The sequence below is a fragment of the Thamnophis elegans genome, chromosome 4 (genome assembly GCF_009769535.1).
Source record: "Thamnophis elegans isolate rThaEle1 chromosome 4, rThaEle1.pri, whole genome shotgun sequence".
Taxonomy (NCBI): Eukaryota; Metazoa; Chordata; class Lepidosauria; order Squamata; family Colubridae; genus Thamnophis; species Thamnophis elegans.
This window is the reverse complement of record NC_045544.1, coordinates 99,331,327-99,350,378: the sequence shown is the minus strand read 5'-3', so window position 1 is coordinate 99,350,378 and position 19,052 is coordinate 99,331,327. Positions and strand designations below refer to the sequence as shown.

General features: G+C 39.9%; 1 long non-coding RNA gene across 1 annotated transcript in view; it reads right to left on the bottom strand.

Moving 5' to 3' along the window:
- The window catches only part of LOC116507012, a 119,478-nt gene that overhangs the window by 32,085 nt on the left and 68,341 nt on the right, over positions 1 to 19,052 (bottom strand). Inside the window, exon 3 of the long non-coding RNA XR_004255128.1 lies at positions 15,142 to 15,225. This is a non-coding gene — a long non-coding RNA (uncharacterized LOC116507012). The remainder of the gene's footprint in view (positions 1 to 15,141; positions 15,226 to 19,052) is intronic.

The following is a 19,052-nucleotide window of genomic DNA, read 5'->3' as shown; positions in this document are numbered from 1 at the left end:
CATACTAGGACTTCCAAGTCATTCCCCTCTCTTCTAAGTGTGGTGCAGGTATACCTCCATCAAAGGTGTTCAATATTCAGAACATGTTGTGGGTGTCTCAAACAGGCAGACAGCTATCTTTGCAATAACCTTTATTCACAACTGCAACAATATAACTAACACGGTGCCTTGACTCAACACTAACAGTAACAGTAACGGAATTAACTGCCTCCGTCTGACAGTTCCCTTTTATAGCCTGCTGTCAGACGGTCAGCCAATCAGGAGCTGGCTCCGTCCTAATGGCAGGAACGTACATGGCTGACTTCAGTACGCAGCAAAAGAGATTTCACATTTTGTGGGCCTGTCTTATAGGGTGACAAAGATGCTGTAGAAGATAATCTGTCCTGCAGTGTACTTTTTAAGCAACATCTTCCCTTCTCTATATTTTGTTAGATGACCCATCATATCAATTGAAGAGAAGGGTGCACAAGGATGCTCTGGTTATAAGAAAATGGCTGCCAAAATGGCTGCCAAACTAGTTTAGCCTAATTTGTGGGAAATAGTTTTGAATTTCCCTGTCTTCATTTGGCCTTTGATGAATATGGTGGGCAATATAAGGATAAAGATGCAACCCTGTGGGAGGCACCTGCCATTGCCAATCTAAAAGCACCTGTTCAGGATCCAGTTGTTGCCTAATGTATCCATCATCTCTGCTGTCTGCAATCTAGTCTCTCTAACTCCATCTGTGGCGCTACAAAAGCGTAACTAGTTGAATACTTCCATCTGGAAAATCAGACTGCTGAGACAGCAACATTGTACTTCAGGCCATAATTACACCAAGCTAACATTTAAGGCCAATGTTATTTCAATACATAGAAGAGGAAACATATAAAAATGAATGTTGTCATTTTTTAAATCAGGCCTGTCATTCGTAATTTAAGTATATTTCAACTTCATAGGACAGATGGAAACATTCTATATATCTAAGTTAATATTCTATGCTCAGTTGGTGAAATACACAGCTGTAAAATATGTTGTCCCTTTCCCAGAGATTTTGTTTTGTTGGTAAATCCCTTAGTATAAATAAAGCTCTGGCATGTATATTATCTTTATCTTCTACTAAAAATAAAAATGATCTCCAGAAAGATAACTTGTACTTAATAAAAACAATCATCCTACAAAAAAAAAGAAAGTATGTGATATCCAACATATCTAGCCTAGGTTTATCCACTTTTAAGAAATAGCTTTAGGATTTTGGGCAGAGAGATCTTTCCACTATTGTCCTTGGAGGAGTTTTTCAAACAGATTACATTAAAGACTTCTGGCTTACAAAACAGTTGTTGAAACTGACCTAAGGTTCTTCTGCACCTAATATCCTCTTATCATCTAGATTTGCAACCTTATTAACTTTAAGGTATGTGGGCTTGATTTAATTAAAGCCATTAATTAAAGTAAACTGCTGGTAGGAGACTGGGGGTACTTGATTGTCTCATTAGTGGGATGATTTTTGCAGCACTTACCTGAACTGGACTATACTTGGTTTTTGGATTGGCCCTTGAGATTTGGTTTCTTCAGCTATGAGCAGTTTTATGTGTTCCGATATAATGCATGTTATTCTTCTGCGGCATGAGCTGCCAGGGTTAGCAGTTTGTTTCCAGGTACAATCCAAAGTACTGATGTTGACCTTTAAGGCCTATACAGCATGGGATTTGAGGGACCATCTCTTCCCTATTTCATCTGCCTATCCCACCAGATCTAATAGAACAGGCATGTTATGGATTCAGTTGTCTAGGCAGCTATCTTTTTTGTTGTGGAACTTACATTTGGAAAGGCATACATCTCTCTATATACAAGGCTTCACACCTGACAATGCATACTGTAACTGAGCAATAGCCATGAGGTCAAAGGAACTGCCTGCAGAGCTCAGAGATAGGATTATTGCAAGGTACAGATCTGGGCAAGGCTGTAATAAAAACATTCTGCTGCACTAAGAGCACAGTAGCCTCTATAATTCTCAAATGGAAGAAATTTGGCACAAGCAGGACTCTTCCAAGAGCTGGTCATCCAGTCAAACTGCCAATCGGTGAGAAGGGTCTTAGTAAGAGAAGTGACTAAGAACCTGATAGTCACTCTGACTCACCTCCAGAGTTCCTGTATAGAGATGGGACAGAGTTCCAGAAGGACAACTATCACTGCAGCCCTCCATCAATCTGGGCTTTATGGCAAAGGGGTGAGATTGAAGCTTCTCCTCAGTGCAAAACATACAAAAGCCTGCTTGGAGTTTGCAAAAAAGCATCTAAAGGACTCTCAGATTGTGAGGAGCAAGATTCTCTGGTCTGGTGAAACCAAGATTGAACCGTTTGTCCACAATTCTAAATCTTAAGTATGGAGGAAACCAGACACAGCTCATCACTACCCATATCATCCCAATAGTGAAGCATGGTGGTAGCAGCATCATGCTGTGGGGGAGTTTTTCAGCAACAGGGACTGGGAGACTGGTCAGAGTTCAGGGAAAGCTGAATGGAACAAAGTAAATGCTCGGTACTGCAGACCGGGCACTTTCCAACATGATAATGATCCTAAGCCAAGACAACACAGTGGCTTAGGGAGAACTATGTGAATGTCCCAGAGTAGCCCAGCCAGAGCCCTGACTTGAATTCTATTGAACATCTCTGAAGGGACCTGAAAATGGCTATCCATCAACAGTTGCCATCCAATCTGACTAAGCTTGAGAGGATTTGCAAGGAAGAATGGCAGAAAATCCCCCAATCCAGGTATGCAAAGCTTGTCACATTATACCCCAAAAGACTTGAGGCTGTAATTGCTGCCAAAGGCTGTTCAATAAAGTAGTGAGTAAAGGATTACTTATGTCAATGTGATATTTCTTTTTAATGAATGTACAGACATTTCTAAAATTCTGTCATTATGGAGTAGTGAATGTAGATTAATGAAGAAAAAAAAGAATTTCAACAACTGTAGAATCAGGCTGCAGCATAATAAAATTGATAAAAGTCTGAATATTTTCTGAATGCACTATAGATGCATAGCATGTTCTATGGGCTATTATCAATCAGTGGAATGGCTTTCCTTCAGAAGTTGTGGGTTCTCCATCACCAAAGGCTTTTAAAAAGAGATTGGGGATTCATTTGACTGAAATGGTACATGGTCTCCTGCTTGACCAGGGGGTTGGACTAGAAGACCTCAAAGATCTCTTCCAACTCTGATGATGGTGGTGGTGGTGGTGCTATCTATCTATCACAAAATGCATGAATTCCTATAGTCATATGAACTTTATTATTTCTTCTGACTTAGAGACTGAGAGGCCTGCTCCTAAAAGTAGTCAACTTTAGCAATCAACCATGTGAGGCTGACTCAGCCAGCAATCAGCTGAAGCTGGTGTGGGAAAAGACAAATGACAGGAGCCCCAATTTTGAAAGGCCATCCTGCCAAATGCTGAACAAAGGTGTTCTGCTTGGCATCTCTGGAAGCAGAGATGTACATGCCTTTAGTTAAGCTAAACCTTCTTCTTGTTGTGAAAATGTGCCTCTTTGCATTCTGAACCTTGGCTCTTCAACCCTAGCCCAGCTAAAGAACCTCCCTATCAAATGGACTTTTGCATTGTTATGGACTATGTTTATAGGTCGTTTGTTTTGACTTTGGGCTCAACACTTTCGAACAAGCACTTGCTGTCCTATAAATATTACTAGAGTATGTGTGGATTTGCACCTTTTGGCTCTTGGCCTTCCTTATCTATAATTGCTTACTACTTGCTCCTAAAATATTTGCAAATCAATTTGGTGTATGTGTTCAGCCTTAAGCAGTATATCTACAATGGAATCTAAAGACATCAATTCATAGTTTTTGACATAAACACTTCCATTCATAATTAAAGCTTGACTTCCCGAGTGTATTCATCAAATCTACCCCATAAGATCAAATAATATTCAGATGTAAAACACCCTTCCTGTTTTTCTCTTTCTTGCACTTAAATCACTATTGTAATTGATGAACTAACCAAGTGTGATTTCAGAGGGAACTTGGGATTTTCCCCAGAGCTATGATGCACTGTTCAGAAGTCTTGTTGAAGCGTTTAGTTTAGTTTGGTTTATTAGACTTATATGCCGCCCTTCTCCCAAGGACTCAGGGTGGCGTTCAACATTAAAAGAAACACATAATACAAAAGTTAAAAAAAGTTAAATAGAATATCCCAAACAAACCCAATTAGAATTAACAATAACATTTTTTTAAAAAAAATCAAATTAAAATTAACAATGATCAATAATTTATTTTGTTTTGTTCAGGCCAGGCTGGTTTGCTGGAAAAGCCAACTTTTTAGGGCGCGTCGGAAGGACTGGAGGTCGGGGATTATACGAAGCTCCGGGGGCAGTTCATTCCAGAGGGAAGGCGCTCCCACAGAGAAGGCTCTCCCCCGGGGGTCACTAGGCGACACTATCTGGCCGACGGCACCCTGAGGAGGCCAACTCTGTGGGATCGCACTGGACGGTGGGAGGCTACTGGTGGCAGTAGGTGGTCTCACAGGTACCCTGGGCCTAAGCCATGGAGCGCTTTAAAGGTGATAATTAGTATCTTGAATCGCACCCGGAAAACAACCGGCAACCAGTGCAGGCCGCCTAAAAGGGGTGTAACATGGGAGCACCTAGGTGCCCCCATGATAACCCGCGCAGCCGCATTCTGGACCAGTTGAAGCCTCCGGGTGCTCTTCAAGGGCAGCCCCATGTAGAGAGCGTTAGAGTAGTCCAGGCAAGAAAGGACAAAGGCATGAGTGACTGTGCACAGAATATCCCGATCCAGGAAGGGGCGCAACTGACATACCAGGCGAACCTGGTAAAAGGCCCCCCTGGTCACGGTCATCAGGTATTCTTCTAAACTAAGCTGCGTATCCAGGAGGACGCCCAGATTGCGGGCCCTCTCTGAGGGGGCTAAAATTTCTCTCCCTATCATCAAAGATGGAACAAGATGCACAAATCGGGATGATGGAAACCACAGCCACTCAGTCTTGGAGGGATTGAGCTTGAGCCTGTTCCTCCCCATCCAGATCTGCACAGCCTCCAGGCATCGGGACATCACGTCGAGGGCATCGTTTGGGTGGTTTGGGGTAGAGATGAAAAGTTGGGTATCATCAGCATATTGATGATACCATACCCCAAAACCACGGATGATCTCACCCAGTGGTTTCATATATATGTTGAACAGGAAGGGTGAGAGAACCGACCCCTGGGGTACCCCACAAGTGACGCACCTCGGGGTCGATCCCTGCCCTCCAGTCAACACAAACTGCGACCGATCCGACAGGTAGGAGGAGAACCACCGTAAAACAGTGCCCCCCACTCCCAACCCCCCCTCCGAGTCGTCACAGTAGGATACCATAGTCGATGGTATCAATAGCTGCTGAGAAGTCTAATAGGACCCGGACAGAGGAGCAGCCCCTGTCCTGGGCCCGCCAGAGATCATTGACCAATGTGACCAATGCCGTCTCCATGCTGTATCTGGGCCTGAAACCCGACTGAAATGGATCCAGGTAGACAGCTTCATCCAGTGACTGGGGAAGCTGACGTGCTACTGCACTCTCAACAACCTTCACTACAAAGCGAAGTTTGGAGACCGGACGATAGTTGGCTAAAGAAGCTGGGTCCAGGGAAGGCTTCTTAAGGAGAGGCCTCACCACCGCCTCCTTCAAGGCGGTGGGAAAGAACCCCTCTCTCAACGAAGCATTGGTAATCGCCTGGAGCCAGCCTCGTGTCACCTCCCAGGAAGCCAAGACTAACCAAGAGGGACACGGGTCCAGCACACAAGTGGCAGCACTGAGTCTCCCCATAATCCTGTCCATGCCCTCAGGGGTCACAGGATCAAACTCATCCCAGATGGTCTCCACAAGATTCATCCCCGTCGACTCACCCGAATCTACCCAGTCAGAGTCCAAGCCTGTCTGGATCTGAGCAATTTTATCCTGCAGATACTGAACAAATTCTTCAGACCTACCCTGCAAGGGGTCTTTCCCAGCTTCTTGGTTAAATAAGGAGTGGGTCAACCTAAACAGGGCGTCTGGGCAGTTATCTGTGGACGCAATAAGAGCGGGAAAATGTTGCTGTTTTGCCGCTTTTATCGCCACTAAGTAGAATTTAATATGAATTCTTACTAGCGTTCGATCAGATTTGGACCGGCTGGCCCTCCAACCACTCTCTAGGTGTCTTTTCCAGCCTTTCATCTCCCGGAGCTCCTCAGTAAACCAGGGAGCTACCTGGGATCGACACCAGGTCAGAGGCCGCAAAGGCACAACACAATCCAAAGCTCCAGTGGCCCCCCTATCCCAGGCTTCCACTAGGGCTTCGGTCGAGTTGTGAGCAAGGGATTCAAGAAAAGTCCCAAGCTCCATCAGGAACCTTTCAGGGTCCATCAGACACCTGGGGCGGAACCATCTTGTCGGTTCCGCCTCTCTGCGGTGAGGGGTAGCAGTATGGAAGTCAAGCCTGATGAGGAAATGATCCGACCATGACAAGGGTTGGATAGAAATATCCCCTAAATTTAGATCATTCATCCACTGCCCAGAGACAAAAATCAGGTCGAGCGTGTGTCCCCCCTTATTGGTGGGGTCTTGAATTAACTTAGGTCCATAACCATCATGGAAGCCATGAACTCCCGAGCTGACTCAGATGTCTCGCCAATGAAAGTCAGATTGAAATCCCCCAGGATCATAAGCCTGGGGAAATCAACCGCTAATCCAGCTAACAGATCCAGCAGCTCCGGCATGCGCTAATATGCCAAAAATATGACCAAGATTCACTTCTAACTCAAGCATGCTCATGCTATTCCAAATAAGCATGATAGTTATATTGCAACCTACCTCACACCTGCAACTCTGGGTGGCATACAACAATTCAGTAAAACAACAGATAAAAAGCAATCATTATAAAAATATTAAAAAGTCTTTATTAAAACAAGAATGTCATTTAAAATATACAAAAAGAGAGCAAGAATAACACCTTCAATGAAACTATCTAAGAATGTCTCCAGTTCCTTGTGATCCGCAGACCTGATGACATAACTAACTCTTGAGGGACTTCCTAAATAATAGCAGGGATGGAATTAGCCTAACTTGGGGAATGACAGAATGCTCATAAGGTGGGTAAAATAACACTTGCCTTCTGAGACACAACAAATAGAGATCCTTGGCTGATGGAATCCATAGCTTTCTGCCAGATCTAATTGGCTAAGCTGATTTAATCGAGGAGAGACAATCCCTCATATAACTTGATCCCATGCCAGGAAAGGCTTCAAAGGTCAAAAACAGCACTTTGAGTTGGAGCAGAAGCAGACTGACAACCAATGCAGCTCGCAAAGCAGAGGTGTAACATATGCTGTCTTAGGGGCAAATACAACTGCCCACACCATTGCATCCTTTATCTTCACTGCATCCTTCACCACTGCATCCAGAAACTCTTCAAGGGCAGCCCCAGGTGCAGTGCATTACAGGAGTGCAATCTAGAGGTGATTGGGGTATGAGAGACTGTTACTCATTTCTCTTCAAACTGGAAGTATATGCAGTGTAGCGAATGCTTGACAGCATGTAGCAAGAAACCTTGCTATAGCAATGGGATTTTAGCTTCCTTTTACTTTTGGATCCTATCACTTTTGACACCCTTTTCTCCCTTTCTATTAAGCACATTGCTATCACTAGAATGAGGTCAGTTCATCTCTGTCTCAATTAAAACTGAAGTTTATGGATTGTAGCTAACAATGACTGGAATCAAATGTCTGGTTGTTTTGTTTGAACATGTTGTGCGATGTCAGACACCATCATGGTTTATGGCTTACTGTAACTGGTGAACCCAGATAGCTGTAGTTTATTGAACAAATTCTGATTAAAACAGATGCAATTCAGTGCAATTGAGTGAACCAGCTAATGTTTGCGCTGCCAATCAAGGTAATTATATTCTGAGGACAGTCCTAAGTCTCATGATAGCAAATTCCAGTTTCAGATACTTGCGTGATATGAAAAGACTCCTGATATCTTCATTGTGCATTGGTGTGGGTGTTAACGGAGTCCCATGACCTCCTTAATATTGTTACTACCATTGTTATATTCAGATTAGGGTCTTTCCTTCATGAGTACTGTATGAATGTGGCCAGGCAATTTAGAAAATGGAGAAACCACTACAAGGACTGAGTCAAAATGAGACAGCTTTCTATCTTTCTACAAAGTAACTCCCACATGACTTGGGTTCAAAAGCTGTGGGTGTGCTGGCTTGCCAGTCTCTTGGCACAGGCTTCATTTTTCTGTTGCCTTTCAAAAGCAGGGAACGTGCTTTGCCAGGGAGAACTAAAAGGATTTTATAAGACAATTCTGAAGAAAAAAACAGCTCTCTGGAGAACTGCTGCTGGTAAGTATAGATAGAACTGGACCAGAGAAGCCAAAGGTCCAATTTAAGATGAGCTTTTATTGTGCAATTGCCCTGTTTTCACACTGTACTCTGTTTCCCTATGATTTCTTCTACTCTTTTACCCTATTACAGGAAATGCACTGAGGAGAGAGAAATGGACAAGATACAAAGCAACCTTACTACAAAGCAACTTGCCTTCACCCAGAACTTGCACCTACAATTCAGAACCTCACAAATAACAGCAAAATCAAATTCTAAATAATTAAAATAGAGACATGAGCTGAGCTGCTTATCTAAATATTGAGCCTACTAAGTGGAGATCACATTGGCTTTGTGGTTACATGTGTGATGAGTTCCACATTCTGGATTTTTTTCTGTGAAATGTTCTAGTCACATCTTCCCACATTTAAATTGAAACTCAGTATCTCACTTTTTCGTATGCATTTTGACAGTAATCTCTACTTTCCCCATACTATTGCTTTCATCCCAGACACAACTCTAATGTACATAAAACATAGCCCAAAATACAAACAAGTGATATGATTCTAACTGGCTATTTTAAAAGATGGATGATAATTCTCTTAGATCTTGGTCACATCGTGCCATTCATCTCAAGAGCAAGTATGTACCCGTATCATTTTCATGCAGCAGTTGGGGAGATGCCTGAGACATGGAAACAAGGTTCTACCTAAAAGTGCACTTCAAGAGCTTGCATATTATCTCAATAACAGTATCTTTCAAATCAGAGCCTGAGGATGTACAGACATATGAAGAGAAAAATCAATAGACAAAAGGGAGTTCTAAACTCGGTACTGATTGTACTTTACAAAATACAGGTTTGTTTGCCTTTATTTGATAAGGTCATTTCCTGTTTTGAAGCCTGAGTGGGCTGGGAGCTTTTAAAATAATCTGGGGAACATTTTAGGTGAAAATCAGTAATGCAAGACGAATAACATAACTTTGTGCTTCCAAGCAAAGCATCCCCTATCCCCATTCACTTGGCCAACCAGTGATGCGTAATTTTATGTACCAGACTGCCATCCAAAGCAAGGTTAGATATTTTTATACAGATGGATTTAATTTCAGTAGCTTAAGCCTTGTTAAGAATGCCAGAAATTAGATATAAAAGAAAATGAGTCTTTATGTCTTTATGAAGGAACTGTACGTGTCACTTGCATATTCAAACATGGTCAGACACCAAAATATCTTGGCTTGTCTGATATTTAATAACCTAAAGAGCAGGTACGATGGTGTTTACCACTCCATGAGTCTTCCAAACATTGTTGTCAGACCCATCCACTTGGTAAATTACAAGTTGTACATTTTAATTATGCAAAGTCATTTCAGAAAGTGCAGCCCCAAGACAGATGCATTATTGCTGTTCAATTGCTTCCAAGTTTTTTTTATCTCAAAGAAGCTGATCTCCTGAGGATTGTCTGTCAGTAATTGCTTTTTTGAGTTCCTAAAACTTATGCCTGTGTCATCAGTGATAGTAATTATCTTGTTTGCTCTTGGCCTCTTTTATGATTGCTTTCAAATTTTATGGGTTTTCTCCAGAGTCTTACTTCTGCATTGTATAGGCAAAATATTTAAGGTTTACTTTTCTTATTAGAGCTTTCCGTGTATAGTCTGGTTTACTTTAACTAGTAGTGAATTTTTTTTTTTATTTGCAGAGTAAGGAATTCTCAACATTTTTCTCCAGTACCAAACTCAGTGCAATCACAAAATTGAAAAGGACCTTAAAGGATCTACTACAGTATCTCTGATAAATAATGATCTAATCTCAATTTGATGACCACTCTAGTGAAGGAGAACTCAAAATTTCATGTCAGATCCCAAAATATATATCGTAGAGTCACGGAAGTGCAAAGCTTCTTTACTAATACAATCCATGGAGGAGATAATGTCTTGTGTACAATCATTGAATGTATAAAGTACCATTTATTGCTGCATCTGCCAGTTTAGCTGAATATGGAATTAATCATTTGAGAGCTCTTCCCTATCATTCAGGAGGGCAAGATATAGAATAATAGATTAAAGCTGCAGAAAGGCAACTTCTACGTGAATGATATCAAAAACATTAATAAGAATATTTTTATAATATAGTCAAAAGGAAATGGCTTTCCTTTTACTTGAAATATTCAAATAGGAATAGAGTTGTCATCTGTTAGGGATATTTTAATTTGAATTCTTGTATAGAGCAGGGACTTGAACCCAATGACCTTTTAACTCCTATGACATCGTCTACAGAATTAAAACATTACAATCTTTTAAAATGTATTTGAATCACTGAACTGGGACTGAATGCTCAGAACCATGTGCAGCTCATTGGCTGCCTTTTGAAAATTTCTAATAATTGATGTGTCTTTTCCTCCAAGGGATTTAGATGCATCCCAATAAAATAAAAAAATATGCAAAATACCACCAAACATTAATGTTAAAATAAAACAAAATAAAGTCCGTCATGACCAACTGCACTCAACGTGTAGTCCTCAATGGAACTGTATCTACATGGAGGGAAGTATGCAGTGGAGTACCTCAAGGCTCTGTTTTAGGCCCAATACTCTTCAACATCTTCATCAATGATTTGGATGAGGGAATAAATGGGAAACTCATCAAATTTGCAGATGACACCAAGCTGGCAGGAATAACCAACACTCCAGAAGATAGGCTAAAGATACAGAAGGATCTTGACAAACTTGAACATTGGGCACTATCTAATAAAATAAAATTCAATGGTGAAAAGAGTAAGGTTCTACATTTAGGCAAGAAAAATGAAGTGCACAGGTACAGTATAGGTGGTACCTTGCTCAATAGTAGTAACTGTGAAAGGGATCTTGGAGTCCTAGTGGACAACCATTTAAATATGAGCCAGCAGTGTGCAGCAGCTGCCAAAAAAGCCAACACAATTCTAGGCTACATAAACAGACGGATAGAATCAAGATCATGTGAAGTGTTAATACCACTTTATAATGCCTTGGTAAGGCCACACTTGGAATACTGCATTCATTTTTGGTCGCCACGATGTAGAAAAAATGTGAAAACTCTAGAAAAAGTGCAGAGAAGAGCAACAAAGATGATTAGGGGACTGGAGGCTAAAACATATGAAGAACGGTTGCAGGAACTGGGTATGTCTAGTTTAATGAAAAGAAGGACTAGGGGAGACATGCTAGCAGTGTTCCAATATCTCAGGAGTTGCCACAAAGAAGAAGAAGTCAAACTATTCTCCAAGGCACCTGAGGGTAGTACAAGAAGCAATGGGTGGAAACTAATCAAGGAGAGAAGCAACTTAGAACTGAGGAGAAATTTCCTGACAGTTAGAACAATTAATCAGTGGAACAGCTTGCCTCCAGAAGTTGTGAATGCCCCAACACTGGAAGTCTTTAAGAAGATATTGGATAGCCATTTGTCTGGAACGGTGTAGGGTTTCCTGCCTAAGGCAGGGGGTTGGACTAGAAGACCTCCAAGGTCCCTTCCAACTCTGCTATTGTATTGTATGTGACAACTCCCCCCCTTCACTAATTAGTTCCCGAGTCACCTGCATTCCAAATGGTTGTGCTATCTACTTTAAATGCTTGTTGGAGATGCAGTGTTAAGTGCTTTCCAAAAGGAAAAGGACAAGAAAAGAGAGACATTTTCAGCTTGGGGAAAGAGGGGGAGGGAGACTCTTGCACAGTCAAGAAGCTATCACCATAAAGGCCTCCTTCCTGATTCTCTCCAGCTCAACTAATGGGAGGGAGATTCTCACCCTGCTCTCTTGGTTTGCATGAATGGACAAAGGAATTTACTAACCAGATGGTCCTGAAGGTAACAAACACTCAAGCCATAAAGGGATTTGCAAGTGACAACTGACACCTTGAATTGTCCCAGAACCCTAACTTTGCCAGTACAGCTCCCTCAAGATTACTCTATATCATTACCCATCAGTAGACAGCTGCATTTTGGACCAGCTGTAATTTCCAAACTGCCTTCAAAGATTGCCCCTAATGAAACAAATTACAACAAGATTTTTTGTAACTCTAAGCATGAATTATTGTTGCCAGAACTTTTTTTTTAAAAAAAAACAGAAGTTAATGAAGTTTTGGTTGGATCACTATTTGAATTCCTACAAGACTAGTTTTATGCACTTAAGTCACCACCTAAATAAACAGAAAAAAAGTCTACTGATTTTTGCTACGCTAGTAAAATCATGAGCAAAATTTTGTTGCAATAGGGAAACTTAGCTGAACACAATTTTTTTCTGTTCCTCAGATGTGTTCTGAATCATGGGGATGAGTATTAAAAGGAAATACATTCCTCAGCCTGGTGGATTTATATAATATATGCATCAAAAAGGTAATGCATTTCATCAAATAATCACTAAGGAAGTGGGAGTTGCGTTTGGGCATATCTATGGCACTATTGAAATACAGTTCCTAGCGATTCTTTCCAACTTTATGATTCTGTATATTATGGGAAACCAACTGCTAATATGTTGTGTGGTGTAAGGCCTTCATGTTAAATTGTACTGCAATTAATTTTACACTGCCTGTCATGAACACCTATCAACTATGCTTTATTAAGCAAGCTTAGGAGTAAACATGTTGTGAAAGTCTATGTAAAAGCAGAGTGAGAAATGAGCAATACCTTAAACGAGGGGTCTCGAACTTGGCAAATTTAAGCCTTCTGGACGTCAATCCCCAGAATTCTGCAGCTGAAGTTCACAAGGCTTAAAGTGGCCAAGTTTGGAGAGCACTGCCATAAGGAATTACTAACTTCTCAGCAAGTAAATAAAAATATATTTTTAAACATTCTGCTAATGAAATTGTTCATCTCTAGTCCCCCCCCAAAAAATTAACTTTCACTTGGCAATTTACCTGCTACAGAATATATACTATGAGCTATATTCCTGGATATTAAAAAAAAAATTAGGAAGTGCGTGCTCAGAAATTGTTTGTAGGGTTTTGCCTTGAAATAAAGGAAGGTGTTTTCAGATTGTGCAAGGAACAAGAAATACATTTTGCAATAGTGATGCTATTTTTCAAGTTGGAAACGATTCACAGATTAGTTTTGGTTTTTTAAAAAAAGGCTGGAAAAACTTTAACAATAAACATGTCACGGTTAGAGTATCATGAGTAAAAGATCAGGATCATACATGAAGTTCCAATTAAAGTGATTTATTATTAATCATTTGTATGTACAAGAATCTACTTAACTAGCAGCACTATTCAGGCACTAGATAAGGTCACTGAAATTCAAGAGGAGTCTGTCTGTGGCTATGTAGAGACTCTAGGCCGATTCCTCTTTTGACTCCGCCCCAGGTTCTAGCATTCCTTCTCCTACATTGAGTTAGGATTTTATAAAATAACCTAATAGAGAAAACGTTTCAACCAAACTCATCTTTCAGAAAACTGGGATGTTACAAAATAGGACATAGAGAAGCCCCTTGGAAACCCACCCAATAAATTCAATCCAGATAAAATAGTGTCATAGCATTGTACAGAAGGGAATTAGGCAACCTGCAACATCCAGACAAAAAATAGTTTTCTAAAAAAATTAATAATTAACTAGGAAAATGACTAAATATGTAGTATTTATAAATGAAATTCCAAGAACATGAATTAATTGTGCATTATCTCCTTAAAAATAACTACACTTGTTCTTTACCATTAACTAATAGAGACTACATTAAGTGAAGCATATGTGCTGCCAGCAAATTATTACAGGCACCGTTTCAGTGTATGTTGCAAATCTTTTACATTTTTAAAATACTTAATGCTTACTTAAGAAAACAATACTCAACAAAATTGACTTGACCGGCCACAACCCTCTTAGACTTTGGGAAGACTTTAAGACCTGGCTGTCCCTTCAAATTTTACGACTAAGTTATTAGAAAAGCTTGATCTGTAAGGTATAATGGATGTTGGCATGGAGCATGTGGTATTGTTGTATTGTTTTTATTCTTGTTATTCTTATTGATTTTGTTTTATTCTGTTTTTATTGTTGCATGCTACCTAGAGTCACTATTTTGTGAGTTGGGCTGCCATATAAATTATTTAAATAAATGCTATAAAATCTAAATGTAAAAAAAAAACATAGCACAGAACAGAAAATAAAAATAATCTGAGAGTAAAGCCACACATATATAAAATTTGAAAGTATATGAAAATATATCTTCAATATCAAAGGAAGATTTACATTCTAAACATCCACATTTAATATTTGTGTCCCAAATGATACATGGCTGGAAGTAATATCTTAGAAACAGTTTCATCAGCACATAATTACTGTAAATATAGAGAGCAAATATGAATAAAACAGAATTTAACTAAAAAGTTCTTCAGGATTCTTTTCTGTTGTTAATTTTCAGGCATTGCTGTTTTCTGTATTTTAAGTATCACTAATCCAAAGAAAGATATTTTTTTTCAATATTTGCCATAATAAACTCAGCAACCAACCATAAACCACTTTACAAGACTCCAGGAAATGATTATTAAACCCACAGTAGCATTAATTGCCAAAGGCTATTGGGTAATTTTCCACTTTGCTCAAAAACATCCTCAAACACATTCAGCTGAAATGAGTAAGATATGCCCGACTGTATCTGGAGGACCACAATCAACTTGCTGTTCCAGTCAACACACTGCTAGAAATGCATGAAGCAATATCTGAAACACTCGTGGGAAAAAAACTAATCTTTGCAGAGTCCAGCAAGTCTGTTTTGCACATTTCTAATGATATTTATTCAGTCCACGTTGCAAGAGCAGGTAAAGCTCTTTCTCACCTTTGTATGTTCCTGCAGAGAATTCCTTTTCCATGTGGGTAAATTTACAGGCGTTTTGTTGTTCCTGTGTTGTATTGCCTTAATCTAAATGGGAAGAGGGGAGACATTAATTAATAGATCACCATACTCCTACAACTCTTCCAAAAGTTTTACAATATAGATTAAAATCACCCAAAACAACAGTAATTACAATAATTACAGCAATTAAAATCCACAATAGTGTAACATCTTGCTTTGTGTCCTTCCTCCAGCAACATAAATAAATAAAAGTTCTGTGAAGCAGTTTGGCCTTCATTACTGCCTAACTCTCAGGAAATAGGCCACCAAATATACCTGGATGAAATCATGGAGGTTAATACCATAATAGAAAAGCACTGGCCCTTCGATCCCACTGAACTCCACAGGGGAAACTTCCAACCTCCCTGCCTGGGAAGTTCAGACTGCATGGATACATTTTAATGGCTCTCTCACCCAAAACCTGGGTTCCTTCATTCAAACCAACTATAGGTTTGAGATACACTCCTGTGTTTAGCACTTTGCAAAGTCTTTTTCAGAGGTTACAAAAGCTTGAGTTATTGTCACCAGGATAGTAGCTATTTTCATCTGAGTAATCTTTTTTCCCCCTTCTCCATTCTTCAAGGAGATTAGTACTTTCAAATTGCAAGATAGATGTCAGGCCTCAGAGATAAACAGACAGGAAATATGACCAGATGAGCCAATTCTATTTTATTCTAAGGCTGCATTACAGAATCTTGCAAGTCTGAAAATACAAATCTCCTTCCATTACTTTTAACAGCCTGATAAATTAGAGCGGGTCCTTCCTAAATTTCTTTCTCTGACTGATAAGCTCTTGCAAGCTCCTCCCTCTCATGTATGATTGTTTCTAGGCAGAATCTCTTCCACTCATCCCTCAAGATCATTCCCATATACCAGTGATGGCTAACCTTTTTATCCACATGTGCAGAAAGCATGTATGTACACATGACAGCACACATGCACGTACCCACACCCATAATGCAATGTGTGCATAACACGCCCTGTGCATCCCGCACCTCTGTGCATGCAAACCCCCATGCTCCCCCATGCATGTGCCCACGCCCCCCGCACCCTGTTTTGGCCCTAGGAGGCCTACCTCCAGCCTCCTGGGACAAAAATGGAGGGGGAGATCTGCACCACCTACACTCCCCCTTCACCTGTGAATGTGTGTGTGACCTCCCAGTCTCCCGCACATGCGCACATGACCCCCCTCCCCCCATGTCTCCCACAGAGACTGAAAATCAGCTGGCCAGTGGGAGGTGCATGTGCATGTCCATTGGAGCTGAACTGGTTGATGGCTTGCATGCCCACATAGAAGCTCTGCGTGCCACCTGTGGCATGCATGTCATACGTTCGCATCACTGACATATAACATCACAGGGGTCTCCAAAGTGGACAATATTGACTCCCAGGATTGTGATTATTATTAGTATTGTTAATAGTAGTAGTTAAAATATTATTTATTGAACTAATTTTATATAATCAATGTTTGGCGCTGATGAAGAATCCAAAAATTCATAAAGGAGTCAATGAGCGGAACATTTTAGGGATCTCTGCTACAGTTTAATGTTACTAAAGGGCCAAAATCAGGTTACTTCTAAAGGGAACCCATCATGGAATGTTTCACATAAGGTCATCCTATCTGATACTAACAGTTATCAAACAATAGTAATTTTCTCTCTATTAACAGGGTTCCATGATGGAAGTTCCCTTTCCTGCCATTATATACTATTCCAATAGTAGTAGAAAAATGTGCAAAGATTACTACCTAAATAGAATACTTCTACAGTATTTAGGACAATTTTCTGCACAATGGCTTTAAACAGCTTGTCTCCTTTTCCAATGCTGACAGAAAATGAATCCAGCTTAAGAAAAAGCTATCAGGAGTTGATGTTTCGGCAATAATACTGTCACTGATTCACATAGTGGTTACTATGGCTTCTGATTGGTAGGTTTCCTTTTTCTTTACTTTCTCCACTCCTGCTGAAAATAAGCACCAATTGCTTTCCTTTTGGTGGCAGATCTTTCAAAACATGCAATTTTTATTGTGTGAGTAAACAGTATCCAGTAATTATAGAACCACACAATTGGAATTGACCTATCACAGCTATCATACAATTAGAACTCACCCATTCAACACCTCTAAAGGGATTGTTTCAATGCAAAATCAATTGTTTTGAACTCAAAGTTGTCTTGAACTCTAAATGAAGTGTTTTAAAATATTTGCACACTACTAACTGAATATAGTCAAGTCTTTGTTTTGGTCATCAACCTGCAAAGTTTAACTAAAGATAGATTTACTATTGTTCTTAAAAATGAGAAATAAATACAAAGATAACTTTTGTTAGTCAAAAGATTTCCTGGGAAGGATTTGATTATTTGACAGAAATAGAAACACTACAGACATAATTGCGCTACAAGTAAAAACTAGAGCTGCATCTTGCAAATTGTGGGCATAATTTAACATAGTTTCAAAGCTGTGAAGCTTTGTAGTGGCTTTTGAGTATCTTCAGTGGAACTGCAATGTCTGCTCATAAAAATGATAACAAATATCATTCTATTATTATTATTATTATTATTCTAGAAATTATGTCTAGATTTGTTTATTTAAATTTGTTATACTTGCACACTCAGACAGACTTTTAGACTTATAAAATCCAAATCAATAAAAACAGTAAAAAGCAAACAGACAAAATGAGGCTGTCTGCAATTAGCTTAGATCCAAATGTCCTTTATTCCAATATCCCATTTCCATCGGTAATCAGAGAGATGCTTTTACACACACACACACACACACACACAGAGAGAGAGAGAGAGAGAGAGAGAGAGAGAGAGAGAGAGAGAGAGAGAGAGAGAGAGAGAATGAATCATAGTTGAAAGACACTCTTTAGACCCTTGAGTCCAATTCAATGTATCAGATAAAAAAGTAAAATTAAGACATCCCTGATAGATGTCTAGCCAGCATTTCCTTGAATGCTATTAATATAAGGGAACTCAGCACTTGCTTAAATAAGTCGTTCCAATGTCAAACTTCTCTTATAATAGGAAAGTTCTTTCTCCCGACATTCAGCTGGAATCTGCCTTCTTGTAGCTTAAGGTCATTATTTTGTATTCACCAGGTCAGAGGTACAACCTTCCAGTATATGTAGCACACAAGCATATTCACCTCCCAGCCATCTTTTTTTCAAGGCATCATATTGACTGAGCTCTGCATACTCAAAAGCTAATTCAGAAGTGCTCTGAACTTTGTCTATATATAGTACCTTTCTGCTCCCAATTAAACAGCTGTGACTTTTTCAGACTGCCTCATGAATCCTCCCCCATCCCATCCCCAGAATGTTAATACGTTACATGAATTCAATTATTAGAGTGGCACTTTTTAATGCAACCTTTAAAACTGCTCAGCCACCAAAACTTAACTCTTCATGCATATAAAGTCCCATTGAGTGACCATGGCATAGCAGTTTCATAGCTATGCACATTTATCGACAGCTGCAGCCAAAATTGCAGTCTAGAGTCTCTATCTATGAATGAGGGTGTATACTTTTCTATTTCTTTATATCAATTTATATGATGAGAATAAGGGGCAATTTTAATCAAGAGGCTGGAAAGCATGTTAAAGCAAGAGCTTAGCGTATTCTGAATGTATAAATTGAACTGAGCCAAATAGGTACTACGAAGCTGACTGTCAAGCCAGCCTCCCTCAGCAACCAAGAAAGAAATCACTTAACTCCATTTCACAGAATTAAGAGTACTTTTACTGGTTATGAAAAGATAGCAGCTAAGCAAAGCAAGATCTGAGGCAAAAGCACGCGAAACCATACATATCAATATGTGTCCCAACCCCCTCCCCCTGGTAACCCCATCCCATAGTC